Genomic DNA, 17,068 nt, shown 5'->3' with positions numbered 1-17,068 from the left:
TCTTCTGACAAGGGGCAAGAGGGTTAAGAGGACGAGCAGGGACGAAGAGGCGGGCGGACGGGAGGACCGCACACTAGGGCCCGCAGGCCTACTCGGAAGGCCACTTGGATTTTGTAAATCAACTTCTACTGCTGCATGGCTACAGCCACCACGGACACACGGCCCAGGCTTCTGCGAGGAGGCAGAGCCGAGCAGCCGCCCGTCTGGCTCACCGAGCCCCCGACCACTCCTCTTCAGCCCTTCTGGGCCAACAGAGGACAGCTCGTTTCCTCCGCAGAAGACTCCCTAGGCTGCATTCTTGCTTGCCACGTCACCCATGAGGCGGTGGAGGCTCTATGACGAGAGCCGGCAAGCCTGGAGAAGATCTCGAACATTCATTCGGGGAAGGGAGCCCTTTCCAGGCCGCCCCACCACAGGACCTAGGGCCTTTCTCCTAGACCTTGGCATCGCCTGCGGCCTGGGTCAATGGTCCCGCCAGCACCACGGCTTCCCCCTCAGCCTCCCTGCCTGCTGTCACTCAGGCCCAAATGTCCCTCTGTCCCCATCCACACCTGGCTTATAGTTTTTGCTTATAGCTATTTCAGGTCCTCGGTTTCTTAAAATTTTATTTTCTTTCACTTTGTTTTGTGCCAGGGCATGTGTTTTGTATGATTAGCATTTACATAGAAAGCAGATCGTGCGCATCAAGTGAGCCTTGCAAATAATTATGTAGACCTTAAGGGGTTTCCACGGATAATTTTGCGACTGTTAGTCCTAAATGCAATCGCTGGTCCTCTTCATTACTAGCCAGTATGTTCCCTTTTCAGCATCTGACATTGAACTCAGGCTGCTTTCCTCATTGTATCTATTACAACTGCAGTTCCTGTTTATGGACGCTTTTGTGGATGGGAAACAGTTCTCGGATCCTCTTTGAATTCGTGGAGGCGTTCCTCGCATGTGAACCCACAGCCTTTTCACTAGGCCTACGGTGGAATTTAAGGAAGCAAAAGGGCAGCTGGGATGACTTTTACTGTTGGCTCAAGGACTCTTCCCAGGACTTGGCTTCTTGATCTTCCCGTGCGCACAGACGAACGCTCTGCGGAGTGTTGTGCTTTTGTGTATCCACATCGTTTCCGCCGAGCAGCGGCCTCGTGCCCACTTCATGGGGTCCTAGATGGGCTGCCAGGTACAACACTCCAGGGCCCTGCAAATCGTATCGCCCCGTTCTACCCTGAGATACAGCAGCTGACACGAGGGAAACTATGTGACCCGATGGGAGCCAAGTCCCCAGCATGTGAAAGAAGTCCGGAGAGAGGCCATCCAACAAAGGGATGCTGTGCTGACGGAAGGAGGCAGGGAGGCGGAGCCCCCCCCCCCACCCCCCCCCCCCCCGCACCAAGCCCTTCCTGAGCTCTTACCCACCCTCCCCACCCCCCCGCCTTCCCAGGCATGTGAACCAACACATTCGTCTGTCTCCTTAACTAGTCCAAGTCGGACTTCTCACTCGAAACCCAAAAGATCCTCACCAATATAACAAACTTCCAGATTTTCCGAGTGTCCTCAGAAATATGCATCAGCAACTCCCAGAGGGCACAGGGCACTGGGCGCTGGGATCCATGGGGGCCCCTCCTAGTGGCGGTCCTAGCACCCCTAGGCCATCCCTCTGCCAGGCCAGAGGGTCTTAGAAACGGACAGCCTATGGGACACGGGACACAACCTCATTTCTTCGATATGTATTCCTGAGTTCTGCAACTCCCTATCCTTTGGCCCATCTTGGAGTAGAAGCAAGACAAAAGCCTTAGGCTGGGCCACTGATGGAATCCATCTGGGGAAAAGAAGAAGACCACGTAGGATTTACGGCTGGGCCCACACACTGATAATGCTTCACAGAGTGAGCGAGGCACAGTCTGGTGCCAGGGCTGGACCCCAAACCTACCAGTGGGCCCAGCACGGCCAACACCTCTCTGAACCTGTCCAAACTCTGCCTGGCTGGATTCTACAGCTGTCACCTCAAGCGTTAGCTATGACTCAGAGTTTCCTGCAAGAAACTCCACGACGTCTGCCCACTCTGCAGAGGAGAGGACCTGACGGAGGCCTGAGGCCTGCCCGCGCCCGCCAGCACGCTGAGCCAAGCGACTGCGAGAGGCCTTAAGGCCATGTGAACGGCACGCTCAAGTGTGTTTGCAGGTACGGATAAATAAGCACGCTTCTGTGCTGTCTCAGGTCTTCGCAGTTTAACTTGGCTCCCTCTGTTTCACGCTGATGGGAGCCGAAGTCAATTCTTACGACCCACAAGGAAGGAAAGATCTTTGTGTTAAAGGCGGTCTGCCAAGGTGCTAATTCCATCTTTGGTAGGTTTTTCCCAGGACTGTGCTCCTCGTCCAGGAATTTTTCTGAGCTTGGTGGTTCGAATGTCCAAATTCCAGCTTTGAATAAATAAACCAGCTAAAGTGCTCGGTTGCCTCAGGGAATAAGAGGGCGGTTTCTGAACTTCCATCGCCCCCCAGTGGCAAAGTGTTTTTTTAGTCAGGGATAGTCTTACTTCAAAAGGCTTGGGATTCATCCTTACGAAGCTGTTTTTTAAAAAAAAAAAAATTTTTTTTTTTAAATTCTCACACTGAAGACTATGGAAAGTTTGTGTGGACACGTATTAGTAACGTCATACTAATAGTTGCTGGGTCACGGGGGTCACAGATTCATGCGACGGACAAGAAATATACAATTGGACGGACCTCACCAATTGGGGTGCCCCTTCAAAAAAATTCCTACCTACCATAGCTGCAAAGTCCAGTATTAAAGCAATTACCTCAAATTAGGTTTTTTTGTTTGTTTGTTTGTTTTTTATTTAGAGGATCCAGACCCGGGTTTCCATTGTTTCTGGTCCAATTAAACCGTTAGTAATTACTATGACTTTTGGGGACTTGTGCTATCTATCCCTTTGTAAACTTTTCCACCATAAAATGTTCTGTAACATTGTCCAAGGAGGTGAGAAAATATTCAAACCAATAAAAGTGAAGGTTTATAAACCATATATGTATAACTTTGCAAAAGCCGACATCAAACGCACACAACGCACACAGAAATATCACTGTCAGGTTGGCAAAGCTTTGAGCAGATTATACATGAAGTGGCAGAACGAAATGAATAAAAGCTTTAGTGACTTCACACTGCAAGCAGATGAGACCCGAAAACAGGTGACACAGGCGCCTCGAGTCCTCAAACATAGTTTAAGGGCACCAAGCAGTCAACGGTCAGTAGGGACTGACATACGAGATTTAATCCACCGCCCACCCCTCCGCCCACCTACTACGCCATCCGCTCCTCATCCACCAATCAGCCCGTGCTCCCATCTACCCACTTAGGCTGAGAAAGGCACCCTACAGAAAATGAAGGAGAAGGAGTGGGTCTTGGGTGCAGGGATGACTTCGCAGGCTACTTAGTAGTGTGCTGTGGGCTCCATTTCTCTTCCCTGATGACCTGCCTCTGCCCACCCCTACGTTAGGCAGGTGCCAGACACTGTGTGAGGTGCCAAGGAGAAAGGATAGGTAAGATACAGTACTTGCTTTCATGGTTCCAGAAGCAAAAAAGAGTGATCAGACTTTTCAATCTGGTCTCTACTCCGAGGCTCCTTTCTCAGAGAAGGTGGAAATAACCAGTACCAAATCCCTAAGGCCAGAAAAGACTCTCGGTGGGTGGCATCCAGATGGCCTAGAGACCTAGTGGGCCTTGGCTGCATAGAGTAGAGGAGAGAACTCATCTAGCGACAGCCACCGAATGTTTTCTCTGAAAAACAAGTGGTGGGCTCCTTGGGATTCCAAAAATATGAACTATTTTGTGGGAGAGAACATACATTACATGTGAAACATACAAGGAACATCTGTATAGCATAATAAGCTCACAAATTTGCATTATAGACAGTAAGTGCTTTTTGTGGTTGGTATAAAGCATTTCACCTCATTTTCTAGAAAGGGAAGAACTAGGACTGAAGAAAGCAAGTCCAGACTGAAGACACCTTCAGCTCAGAACAGGGAAGGCTCTTGCCTCCCTGCCCACAATGGAGTCCGTATCTCGACAGTTTTCAGATCACGGTGAATTCTTTTTGCTTTGCCACCTGTTAGGCTTTGCCCCCATGGCCCTTCTGGCTTGGAGGCCAGGCTCATCGTCCTGTAGATAATACTAACCCGCTGCTAACCTCGTACACACCAAGCATTCCTGCTACTCGGAAGTCCTGAGCGGAAGTGCATGTCCCTCAGCTTCCTTTACTCGGATCTTATTTCCTTTCCAGAGAGAACATTCTTCTCCTCTGGACAGGGATGATCCCCACTTTGAAGGGTAAAGTTCATCAAATCTCATTTTAAATCCCAGTGGTCTGGGAGCCTCATTATTAGTGCCAAAGCACATCTTCTTGTGCATGCTAGCATAATATCTTGCACATAGTAGGTCCTCAATAATTTGTTAAAAGCAAGGGAGGGACGCCTGAGTGGCTCAGTCGGTTAAACATCTGCCTTTAGCTCAGGTCATGATCCCAGGGTCCTGGGATCGAGCCCCACATCGGGCTCCTTGCTCAGCGGGGAGCCTGTTTCTCCCTCTGCCTGCCTCTCCCCCTGCTTGTGCTCTCTCTTTCTGACAAAGAAATAAATAAAAATTTTAAAAAATAAAAGCAAGGGAAAGGGGATGATGAGGAGAGAAGAATGGAAGGAAGAAGGAAGGACGGAAGAAAAGGAGAGAGTGAGGGAAAAGAGGGAATAATATAGAAAGGAAAGGTAGAGAAAGAAATTATGTTATAAAGACCCGACGTTCCTGCTAATAAACACCACCCAATAATGACATATCCCCTTGTCCTCCTTAGCACATGATCTAAGCATGCTGTTGAGGTTTCTTTTCAGGGACATAACTTTCACAACAAATTAATCTATTAGAATTAATGGTTCAAAGTGATGGTTCTCAGAGTTTTCTCATCCTTTGGGGACAAGACTGACCTGGTCACCATTATAATAAAATAATAGCCACATGCAAACACACACACAGTAACACACACAGTAACCACACACAGTAATCTTCCTTAAATATTTAAAGGAAATCTTTAAATGAATAGGTAGAAGACCATTCTTAATTTTCACCCTTTCTCCAGCATACATGGAGGTGGAATTCTCATGTGAGAACGAAGCAGAAGAACACACAACAATGATAACAAAAAAGTCAAGTGGAGTTCCCAGAAATGGAATTTCTTGTAAATATCAAATGCAACCAATTGTTTCTATTTCACCTGACGCAGTAAATATGCATTGCATGACGTCCCCATTTTAGCAGCCATTCCTCAGTGTGAGGAATTCCAACCCCACGCAGGCTCACCTGGGGGTAAAGGGGTTCAGACGGGAGGCTCTTAAAGGTGGGCCTCAAACCTCATCAGCGCACGCGCTCCTCTCTCACCTCGCGCGGCTCAGTGCTCAGCCGGCAATACTGCAAAAAGCAGTGAATTAAAGAATAAGACCACTTGGAGCAACCATAAAGCAATTTTTAAAAATAAACCAAGTATATTATTATTATTAAAACTGTTTCGTAAATAAAGGTGGGGTGAATTATGTTATTACTGTAAATAGTGGCACAGTCATACTCATCTCTGCTAGTCGCTGAATATATTACAAAGATGAATTCATTTGGGGTAACTGAAGACTTCAGAGAAATGCTCTTGCTTCCATGTGAGAAAAGAGAAAGCAGCATTTTTCTCCCACTACACGGTAGTTTAAAGTAGAGCTTCTTGAGCTAACTACAGTGAAGGACTAGGGTTTTTTAAAATTTCTAATTACAGACCAGTATTTTTGTAAAACAAGAAAAACAAAAAAATTGCGGATGGGGGCGCCTGGGTGGCTCAGTGGGTTGGGCCTCTGCCTTCGGCTCAGGTCATGGTCTCGGGGTCCTGGGATTAAGACCCACGTCGGGCTCTCTGCTCAATGGGGAGCCTGCTTCCCCCTCTCTCTCTGCCTGCCTCTCTGCCTACTTGTGATATCTCTCTCTCTCTCTCTCTCTCTGTCAAATAAATAAATAAATAATTTTAAAAAATTGTAGATGGAATAAAAAGCAAACATACAAAACACCAGCCTAAGTTCGGATTCGCCAGATATAAAATCACTTACACTGCTGCAAAACTCTCCAAATACTTGCTCCGGATCTCTGTATGTTTTTGTACGAAAAACACACAGGCTACTCTAAAACTCCAGAGTATGGCATCGGAGCAGCAGCGCTCACGTCACCGGGGCACTCGTGAGGACACAGATGCTCATCCTCCAGCTACACTCGCTGAATCAGACTCCACATTTTAACACGCCCCTGGAGGGACATGTGTGCACGTTCAAGGATGAGAAGCATCGGCCCGAACTATAAAATCAAAAGCAACTGTACAGGCATGCAGACACATGCATATAACTTTAAGACCACAGAATGTTTTATGATCAACTCACCATATTTTATATAATAGGTATTTAATAAATTCACCCTTAAGCAAAGTTTAAGCCACTGTCAGCTGGCCTGGTCTCCCTATCCCCTGGAGCTCACGATCTGCTTTACTCGAATCTCCAGATCCATGAAGATCAAGTTTCCCTGAGTTACATGATACTTTCCAAGGACTCACGTTCCCACGGTCACCTCTGCTTGTGGACTCCTCCTTTGGCCTGTGCTGGCTCAGTTCGTGTTAACTCAGACAGCAAACAACCCCTTTATCATCTTCTGTGGAAATCCATTCACCAAAGCGTTTGTTGATTTTGTTACAACTCATAATAAAACAGAGACATACGGAGACTTTCTGAACATGATTTTTAAAAAAGTACATCTAGGGGTGCCTGGGTGGCTCAATGGGTTAAGCCTCTGCCTTCAGCTCAAGTCATGGTCTCAGGGTCCTGGGATTGAGCCCTACATCGGGCTCTCTGCTCAGCGGGGAGACTGCATAGCCCCTCTCTCTCTGCCTGCCTGTCTACTTGTGATCTCTCTCTCTCTCTGTCAAATAAATGAAATCTTTAAAAAACAAGAAAACTACATCTAAGCCATCTAAAAGTTAATACAATGTCCCATGGATAAATAACACTAGCAACGTTCCCCAAAATTTTGAAATGCCCACCACCACTTCTATTATTTAATATTTTGCTGGAAGTCCCTAGCCCATGCAATTAGCAGCACAAAGACATTTTAGGCATTCTCATTTAAGACATTCAAGACATTTAGGAATGAGAAACAAGAAACTAAAGTTCTTATTAGTTGAGATGATATGGAAGAATCCCTGGAAAACCCAATATAAACAGAAAATAAGACCAAAGACAATAAAAAATTTCAAAACATTGTAGAACATATGGTGAATGTAGCCAATAGCTTTCATAAATATGCCAACAGTAAGTTTGAAGACATAGGAAAAGAAAGGATTTCCCTTCCACTGCAACAACAAAGTTTAAATACCAATAAATAACTCATCAAAAAATATCTAAGATTTGAAGAAACACTTAAAAATGATATTGAGGAACATAAAAGAAGAACTAAACATTTGGGAGGGTCCTGTATATTCTTGTATAGGTTGACTAATTTCTCTAAAGAGTTTTAGTCTTCTTGGGGCACCTGGGTGGCTCAGTGGTTTAAGCCTCTGCCTTCAGCTCAGGTCGTGATCTCGGGGTCCTGGGATCGAGCCCCACATTGGGCTCTCTGCTCGGCGGGGAGCCTGCTTCCCCCTCTCTCTCTGCCCGCCTCTCTGCCTGCTTGTGATCTCTATCAAATAAATAAATAAAAATTTTAAAAAAAGAGTTTTAGTCTTCTTAAATTAACATACAATTTTTTAAATTTTATTTTTTCAGTGTTCCAAAACTCATTGTTGATGCACCACACCCAGTGCTGCATGCAATCCATGTCCTCCTTAATACCCACCACCAGGCTCACCCATTCCCCCAGCCCTCTCCCCTCCAAAACCCTCAGTTTGTTCCTCAGAGCCCACAGTCTCTCATGGTTAGTCTCGCCCTTTGATTTCCCGCAATTCTCTTCTCCTCTCCTTCTCCCAGTGTCCTCCACTACTTGTCCTTCACAAATAAGTGAAACCATATGATAATTGACTCTCTCTGCTTGACTTACTTCCCTCAACATAATCTGCCCCAGTCCCGTCATGTTGCTACAAAAGTTGGGGATTCATCCTTTCTGATGGAGGCATAATACTCCATAGTGTATATGGACCACATCTTCCTTATCCATTCGTCTGTTGAAGGGCATCTTGGCTCCTTCCACAGTTTGGCGACTGTGGCCATTGCTGCTATGAACTTTGGGGTCCATATGCCCCTTCTTTTTAAACTAGCATATAAATTTAACATAACCTCAATGAAATTTCCATCCAGGTTTAAAAAAAAAAAAACTTGACCAGCCAACTACAGATTTCATTCAGAAATATAAATAAGCAAAAGTACCAGGAAGAATTCTGAAAAAGAAGTATAATGAGAGGTTAGTGATTGGCCAGATGGTCCCAATACTTCAGTGAATCTGGCATTGGTGTGTTCTTGAATACAACAATGGCTCAGAGTAAAAAATCCAAAAATAGGCCCAAGAATACATGGGGACTTAATGTCTTAATAACGAGGAGATATCTCAAATCTAAGTATGGGTGAAGGAGTGTCTGGGCAGATAGAACATTGGATAAATCATCTTGGGACAATGAAGTAAACATTTGAAAAATACAGAGGGGGGCTGGAGCTATAACTTATTCCTTACACCAGGATAAATTTCAAATATATTAATGTTTTAAAAATAAAAAGTAAAAACTTTGAAAATCTTGAAAAAATAAGAATGAATTTATTTAAAACTTAAAAAGAAAGTACTTCTGGACTATGCTACTAATACCCAGACACCATAAAAAAACTGTGCAAATTAAGGTGCATAAAATTTACTTAAAGTAAAACTCACCATAAGAAAAAAAAGCAAGAAAAATGATAAACAGAAAATATGTCTAACTTACTGTTACGGACTTACTGTGTCCTACTCAAAATTCACATGTTGAAGCCTTAACCCCAAATATTACTTTAGGGCTAGTAATCTTCAGGGAGGTAATTAAAGTTAAAAGAAAATGGGCACCTGGGTGGCTCAGTGGGTTTAGCCTCTGCCTTTGGCTCAGGTCATGATCCCAGAGTCCTGGGATCAAGCCCTGCATTGGGATCTCTGCTCAGCAGGGAGCCTGCTTCCCCCCCTCTCTCTGTCTGCCTCTCCGCCTACTTGTGATGTATCTCTCTCTGTGTCAAATAAATAAATAAAATCTTAAAAAAATAAATTTAAAAGAAATCATAAGAAATTAGACAAAGACCATATGAATTCACTTACATGTGAAATGTGAAAAACAAAACAAACAAAACACATAGATACAGAGAACAGACTGGTGCTTATCGGGGGAAAATGGGAATGGGGGTGGGCAAAAAAGGGTGAAGGAAGCCACCTGTATGATTATGGATGGTAACTACTTATCAGGGTGATCACTCTGTAGTATATGCAAATATCAAACTCAGCAGAAGTTGCCAATGCAATCCTGAGTCTGAAATCTGTAGGACAGGCTGTCAGGGAAATATTTCCTGAACACCTACCATATGTTGGACGTGGAGCCAGTCTCAGAGTCCATATAATGGCGGGGGCATGGTCCCCACCGACAGTCTCACCAATACGCTAGGGGGTAAGACAGACAGATGTTCAGACAATTTCATTGATTGTGGCTAATTTATAAAGTTACTGTGGGAATATAAGGAATATATATTTAGCCATGGCCCTTACTCTGGAGGAGATGACCTCTGAATTGACCCCCCCCAACTTTATTTTTAAATGTACAACTCAGTGGCATTAAGCACATTTACAGTGTTGGGCAACTGTCACCCAGAATTGACTTTAACGGCTAAGGAGGGCTTACTCCAGTTTAGCAGACACTGTCACATGCTACAGGAGAGCGCTTCTCTCCCCACCTCCATTTTTTCTTACACAAATAGCATCATACCTCACAGAGTGTTTTTACCCGTGTTTTTCTTTACCTAAAATATCTTGGAGGATTTCCATATAGTTACATAAAACATAGTATACAGTTGTATACTATTCCACTGTCTGGATTAATATAATTTATATAACTGGTCTTTTATTAATTATATAAATTTGGATGGTTTCTAATATATTCCTATTACAAACAACACTACAATGAATAAAAATGTACTTACATCATTTCTCACATTTTCAAGCGTATCTGTGGTATATGAAAGAAAATGGAATTGTGGAGGGATCAGAGGAATTGTGGGAAAGAACAGAGAACTGTGAAAAACAAGGCAAATTGTGAGAGAGAACACAGAATTGTAGGGGACAGGAGAAATTGTGGGAGACAACAGGGAATTATGGGGGACAAGCGGAATTTTGGAAGAGAATAGGGAATTGTGGGGGACTGGACAAATTTTGGCAAAAAATAGAATTGTGGGAGAACAGAAGAATTGTGGGAGAGACTAGAGAATGGTGGAGAACAAGAGGAATTGTGGAGAACACCAAATTGTGGGAAACAAGGGTAACTGTGGGAGAGAAGAAAGAATTGTAGGAGAAAATGGGGGAATTGTGGGAGAGAATACAAAACTGTGGGAAACAAACAAAGGGATTGTGGGAAAGAACAAAGACCTATGGGTGAGTAGAAGAATTGTAGGTGGGAACAGAGAATTATGGGAATAAGGGGAATGGTGAAAGAAAACAGAATTGTGGGGGACCAGAGGAATTGTGGGCAACAACAAGAATTGTGGGAAATCATGGAGAATTATGGGTGACAAAGGGAACTATGGGAGATAATAGGGATTTGTGGGAAACAAGGGGACTTGTGGGAGAAAACATAGAATTGTGGGAGATGGGGGAATTGTGGGGGGACCAGAGGTATTATGGGTGAGAAAAGGGAATTGTGGGAATGAACAGAATTCTGGAAGAGAACAGAGAATTGTGAGAAAGCATGGAGAATCATGGGAAATAAAAGGAAATTGTGGGAGAAAATAGGGAATTGTGGGAAATAAGTAAACTTGTGGGAGACAACAAGGAATTGTGGGCGACCAGTGGAATTGTGGGAGAAAAGAGGACTGTGGGAGAGGACAGAGAATTGTGGGAAAGCCTGGAGACTTATGGGAGATGACAGGAATTGTGGGAAAGAACAGAATTGTGGGGGACCAGTGGAATTATGGGAAACAACAGGAATTGTGGGAGTGCATGGAGAATCATGGGAGACAAATGGAATTGTGGGAGAACATAGGGAATTGTGAGAAGTAACTAGACTTGTGGGAGAGAACAAGGAATTATGGGTGACCAGTGGAATAGTGGGAAAGCATGGAGACTTATGGGAGACAAAGGGAATTTTGGGAAAGAACAGAATTATGGGGCACCAGTAGAATTGTGGGAATCAGCAGGAATTGTGGGAGAGCATGGTGAATCATGGGAGACAAAAGGAATTGTCGGATAAAATAGGGAATTGTGGGAAACAAGAGGACTTCTGAGAGAGAACAAAGTATTGTGGGGGACCAGAGAAATTGTGGGGAAGGAGAGGAATTATGGGGAGACCAGAGGAATTTTAGGAGAAATTTAGGAGAATTATGGGGTAGAACAGAGAATTGTGGGAAAGCATGGAGACTTATGGGACACAAAGGGTATTATGTGAGAAAGTAGGAATTATGGGGGAGCAGAGGAATTGTGGGAGACATGGAGAATTGTGGGAGATGGTATCATTGTGGAGAAAAAACATTGTGGGAGAATTGTGGGAAACAAAGCAAATTGTAGGAGATAATAGAGAATTGTGGGGAGCAAGAGAGCCTGTGGGAGAGAACAAGGAACTATGGGAAAAAACAGAATTGTGCAGGACCAGAGGTGTTGTTGGAGAATATAGAGAATTGTGAGAAACAAAGGGAACTGTAGGAGAGAACAGAGTAGTGGGGGTCCAAAGTGAGTGTGGGAGAGAATAGAGAATGGTGGGGAACAAGGGAAATTTTCAGAAAGAACAGGGAATTGTGGGAAACAAGAATTGTGTGAAGGAACAAAATTGTGGAGACTAGGAAATTGTGGGAAAAGGGAAGAATTGTGGGAGCCAAGGAGTTGCAGGAGAGAATAGAAAATTGTAAGAAGAAGAAAAGACAATTGTGAGATAAAACAAGAATTGTCAGAGAAAGGAATATTATGGGAAAAGAGAGAATTGTGAGAGATAATGGTGTACTGGGTAAGAGAATAAAGAATTGTTAGAAATAAAAAGAATTGTGAGAGAAACAATTGTGAGAGATAAGGGGAAAAACTGTGGGAAAGAAGAGACAATTGTGGGAGTGAATACAGGATTGTGTTTAAAAGGAAACTGTAGGAGATGTGGAATTCTGGAAGAAACCAGAAAATGGTGGGAGAGAATAAAGAAATTGGAGAGAACAGAGAATTATACTTGAGAGAGGGAACTGTGGAAAAGAACAGAGAATGTGGGACAAAAGGGGATTGTTGAAGTGACAAGGAACTGTGGGAGTCATAGGGAAGTGAGAAAGGGAAGGGAGAATTGTGGCAGCAAGTAGAGAATTGTGGGGGAAAATAGAATTGTAGGAGAAAAGAGGAATTCTGAGGAACAAAGAATTGTTGGAAAGAATAGGGAAGTATAGGAGACAAAGGAAATTCTGGGAAAGAATGGGGAATTCTGTAAAGCATCAGGGAATTGTGGGTGGGATAGAAAATTTGGGGAGACACATGGAATTATGAGAGGGAGCAGAGAATTGTGGGAGACATGGAGAATTGTGGGAGATGGTATCATTGTGGAGAAAAAACAGAAACGTGGAAGACAAGGGGAATTTGGGGAAATAAAAGAATAGTTGGAGTGATATAGAATTGTAGGAGAGAACAGGAAATCATGGAAAAAATAGAGAACTGTGCTTGAGACAGGAAATTGTGAGCAATCAGTTGCATTTCCATACACTAATATTGAACTATCAGTAAGAGAAAATAAGAAAATAATCCCATTTATAATTGCATCAAAAAGAATAAAATACCTAGAAATAAATTCCACCAAAAAGGTGTAAGGCCTGCATATTGAAAACTGTAAGATGTTAATAAAAGACACAGAGGAGGACACAAATAAATGGAAAGACATTCCATACTCACGGATTGGAAGAATCCATATTGAAGAACCCATACTACCCAAAGCATTCTACAGACTCAGTGCAATCCCTAACAAAATTCCAAGGGCATTTTTGACAGAAATAGAACAATCCTGAAGTTTGTATAGATCCACAGGAGAACTTGAAAAGCCAAAGCAATCCTGAGGAAGAATAAAGCTGGAGGCACTTCACTTTCTGATTTCAAACCACATTGCAAAGCTTTAGCACTAAAAAGCAGTTTGGTACTGGCACAAATACAGACATATAAAAAATGGAAAAGAATCGTGAACCTCTTAATAAACCTATGAATGCTTGCCCAACTGACTTACAACAGAAGACCCAAGACTATACAATGGGGAAAAGACAATCTCTTGAATACATGGTGTTGGTAAAACTGGCCAGCCACGTGCAACAGAATGAAACTGAACCCCTATCTTACACCAGACACAAAAATTAACTCAAAAGGGATGGAAGACATGAACATGAGACCTGAAACTATAAAACTCCTAGGAGCAAACACCAGTAGTCCGCTCCTTGACATCAGTCTTGGAGATGATTTTCTTGGATTTCACACCATAAGCAAAGGCAACAAAAGCAAAAATAAACAAGTAAACAAGTAAAAATGAACATCAACCTAAATGGCTTCTGCACAACAAAGGAAAGAACCAACAAAACACAAAGGCAACCTACAAAATGGCCAAAAACATTTACAAATCAGGTATCTGGTAAGGCATTAAGAGCCAAAATATATAAATAGCTCATACAACTCAAAAGCAAAAAAAAAAAAAAAAAAAGTCCAATGAAAAACGGAGTAGACATTTTCCCAAAGAAGACCTAGATGGCAAATAGCTACACAAAATGTGCAGAACAGGGACGCCTGGGTGGCTCAGTCAGCTAAGCTTCGACTCTTGGTTTCAACTCCGCTCATGATCTGGGGTCCTGGGATCCAGCGCACATTGGGCCCTGCAGTCAGCGGGAAGCCTGCTAGAGGATACCTGCCCTTCCCTCGACCCTTCTCCCCGCGCAGGTGCTCTTGCGCACGCTCACTCTCTCTCTCTCAAAGCAATCAACAGATCTTTTTTAAAACAGTGCTGAACATCATTAATCATCAGGGAAATGCAAATCAACCCAACTAAGATTTCACTGCACAGTTGTTGGAATGACTACTCTCAAAAAGACAAGAAATAGCCAGTTGGGTATGGAGAAAAGGGAAACCTTGTCAACTATTGGTGTGAATGTAAATGGACATAACCAGTATAGAAAAATTACGGGGGTGCCTCAAAATATTAAAAATAGGGGTGCCTGCCTCTATGCCTACTTGTGATCTCCCTCTGTCAAATAAATAAATAAAATCTTAAAAAAAAAATAGGGATTGCCTGGGTGGCTCAGTCAGTTAAGCGGCTGCCTTCAGCTCAGGTCCTGACTCCAGGGTCCTGGGGTCGAGCCCCACATCAGGGTCCCTGCTCAGCACAGAGCTTGATTCTCCCTCTCCCTCTGCCTGCTGCTCTGCCTACCTGTGCTCTCGATCTATCAAATAAATAAGTAAAATTATTTTTAAAAATTCCCCCAAAACTTAAAAATAGAACTTCTCTATGATCCAGCAATTTCACTGGGTAATTATCCAAGGGAAACGACTAACTCAAAAAGACACATGCACCCCTGTGTTCTCTGCACCATTATTTACAATAGCCAAAACACGGAAGTAAACTACATGTCCACTGACAGACAAATGGATAAAAAAAGGTAACACACACAATGTAATATTATTTGGCCATATAAAAGAAGGCAATCCTGTCCTTGGTGACATGGACAGACTTTGAGGGCATTTTGCTAAGCGAAATAAGTCAGACAGAGAAAGACACTGTATGATCTCACTTACATGTGGAATCTAAAAACAAAACAACAACAACAACAAAAAAAAACACAAACACATAGATAGAACATACTGGTAGTTACCAGGGGCTGGAGGTGGAGATGGGGTAAAATAGATGAAAGTGGCCAAAAGGTACAAACTTCCAGTTGTAAAATAAATTAAGTCCTGCGGATATAAAGCACAGCATGGCGACAACTGTTAACAATGCCGTCTGAGACATCTGAAGTTGCTAAGACAGCAGATCTTAAAAGTTCTCATCGGAAGGAAAAAAAAATTATTAACTGTGTGGTGACAGATGTTAATTAGACTCATTGGGGTGATCATTTCACAGTATTCACATATATCCAATCATTATGTTGTACACCTAAAACTAATCGAAAATTATATGTCAATCAAAACTCAATTTAAAAAGTATTTCTAAAACCCACCACAAAAGTTATGGGAAAGACAGGGAGTTACGGAAGAAACAGAGAATCACAGGAAACAACAGAGAATTGTGTGAGACAGGGAACTGTGGGACAACTGGGGAATTATAACGGGAGGAACAGTATGAGAGAGCAGAGAATTGTGAGAGTGGAGAATTGGGGAGAGACGGGGAATTATAAAAGAAACAGGGAATTATGGGGGGGGGAAGGAGAGTCAGGCACAAGGCATGGAACTGTGGGAGCTCTAAGAAGTACAAAAGCTGCACTTTGTAAACATTAAGTAACTAAAGGTTTGGAAAGGAGACTTATTTTACGAGAACCAGTCCTAACTTCAGTTTGTAATTATAAAAGAGCTTCAAATTTTCCTAAACCCTTGGGTCTGACAGCAGGAGTGCATATCACATTACCAAAGATTCGCAAACCCACACACACTGCCTTGTCTAGGCAGATAGACATATATGTAAACATACTCACATAGACTGACACACACACGTGTGTGTACATGTACACACGCAAACACACACACATACAAGTATATACGCACACATGTCTTGGAAATTTCAAACATGATCACAGAAATAAACTAATAAAATGGTTGGGAAATTTTTAAAATCTCAGGAAAAATAAAACAAGATGAAAAAGTGACAGAATAATAGAAGAAAATTAGAGTGTCAGTCAAGAAATCCAACATTTGAGGAAGAGAAGTTCCTTAAAAGAGAAAGAGAAACTGGAGCAAGTTACCAAGAAAACTAATAATACAAGAAAATATCCCCAATGGGAAGGTTATAGGTTTCTAGAATGAATGGTCCCATCAGGTGCCCAGCCAATGAAAGCAAAGAGGTCTGTATCAGGGCACATCTTTCCAAGCTACTAGAAGAAAGAGAAGTTAATAATATTGTTGAGGGAAAAAAAAGAAACAACACTTGACTTTTCAACATCTGCAGTGGAAACTAAAAGACAATGAAGCAACCGCTTAACAATTCTGAGAGAAATGTTTCTAAACCTGGAATGATATATCCCACCTACCAATCACATGGGAGGGTAAACCAAAAACAGTTTCTGATTTTCAGAAAACTGAAAACTGATGTGCTCCCAAAACAATGCAAAGGAGGATACAGGATATGGAAGAACCAGAGCTCCAACACAAGACAGGAAAAGGTCCTAGAAGATGACGAGCATAAGTCACTTCCAAACAGTTTAGAATTAGGCAGTGGCCGAAGTGAGCTGCTTCTCTGAGTGAGGTCTCAAGGGAAAAAAGGGAAACACACACAGTAGTTGACATATTTAAATGCATTGGGAGGAGGAGTCTTACAATGCAGACAGAAAGCTTAGGGATAACCTAAAAATCTAGACAAAGGGGGAAAAGGCATTAAATTCTATTGAAAAACAATCCATCTTTGGTCATAACAAATATTTTCACAGTCACAATAATAGAAATACTAAACTGTGATGTATCCAAAACTGTGTAGCTATTGGCACAGGAGAGGGACACATGTGTTTGTGTTACCATGTTGTTTGGAACATGAAGGAAAAGTAGAAGAAACAGTGAAGGGGCAGTAAGTCTTTGGGTAGAGTGGGGATTGAGGGTGAAAGCGTGCTCCTAGTCTCCCTAGCCACGGACAGCTCTCCTTCAACACCCTGTTTGGTGGCTCTTTTATAAAGCATCC

The 17,068-nt window shown here is 42.9% G+C and overlaps 1 long non-coding RNA gene across 3 annotated transcripts in view; it reads right to left on the bottom strand.

Moving 5' to 3' along the window:
• The window catches only part of LOC309855556, a 37,334-nt gene that overhangs the window by 11,360 nt on the left and 8,906 nt on the right, over positions 1 to 17,068 (bottom strand). Inside the window, exon 1 of one of the 3 annotated variants that reach the window (XR_014306858.1) lies at positions 5,332 to 5,391. The exons of the other annotated variants lie outside the window; for them this stretch is intronic. This is a non-coding gene — a long non-coding RNA (uncharacterized lncRNA). Of the gene's footprint in view, positions 1 to 5,331; positions 5,392 to 17,068 lie in introns of those variants that run through there. 3 annotated transcript variants of the gene reach the window in all.

The sequence above is a fragment of the Mustela nivalis genome (assembly GCF_964662115.1).
Source record: "Mustela nivalis genome assembly, chromosome: X".
Lineage (NCBI taxonomy): Eukaryota > Metazoa > Chordata > Mammalia > Carnivora > Mustelidae > Mustela > Mustela nivalis.
Note: the sequence above shows the minus strand (reverse complement) of the source record. Positions and strands in the feature narration are given on the sequence as shown.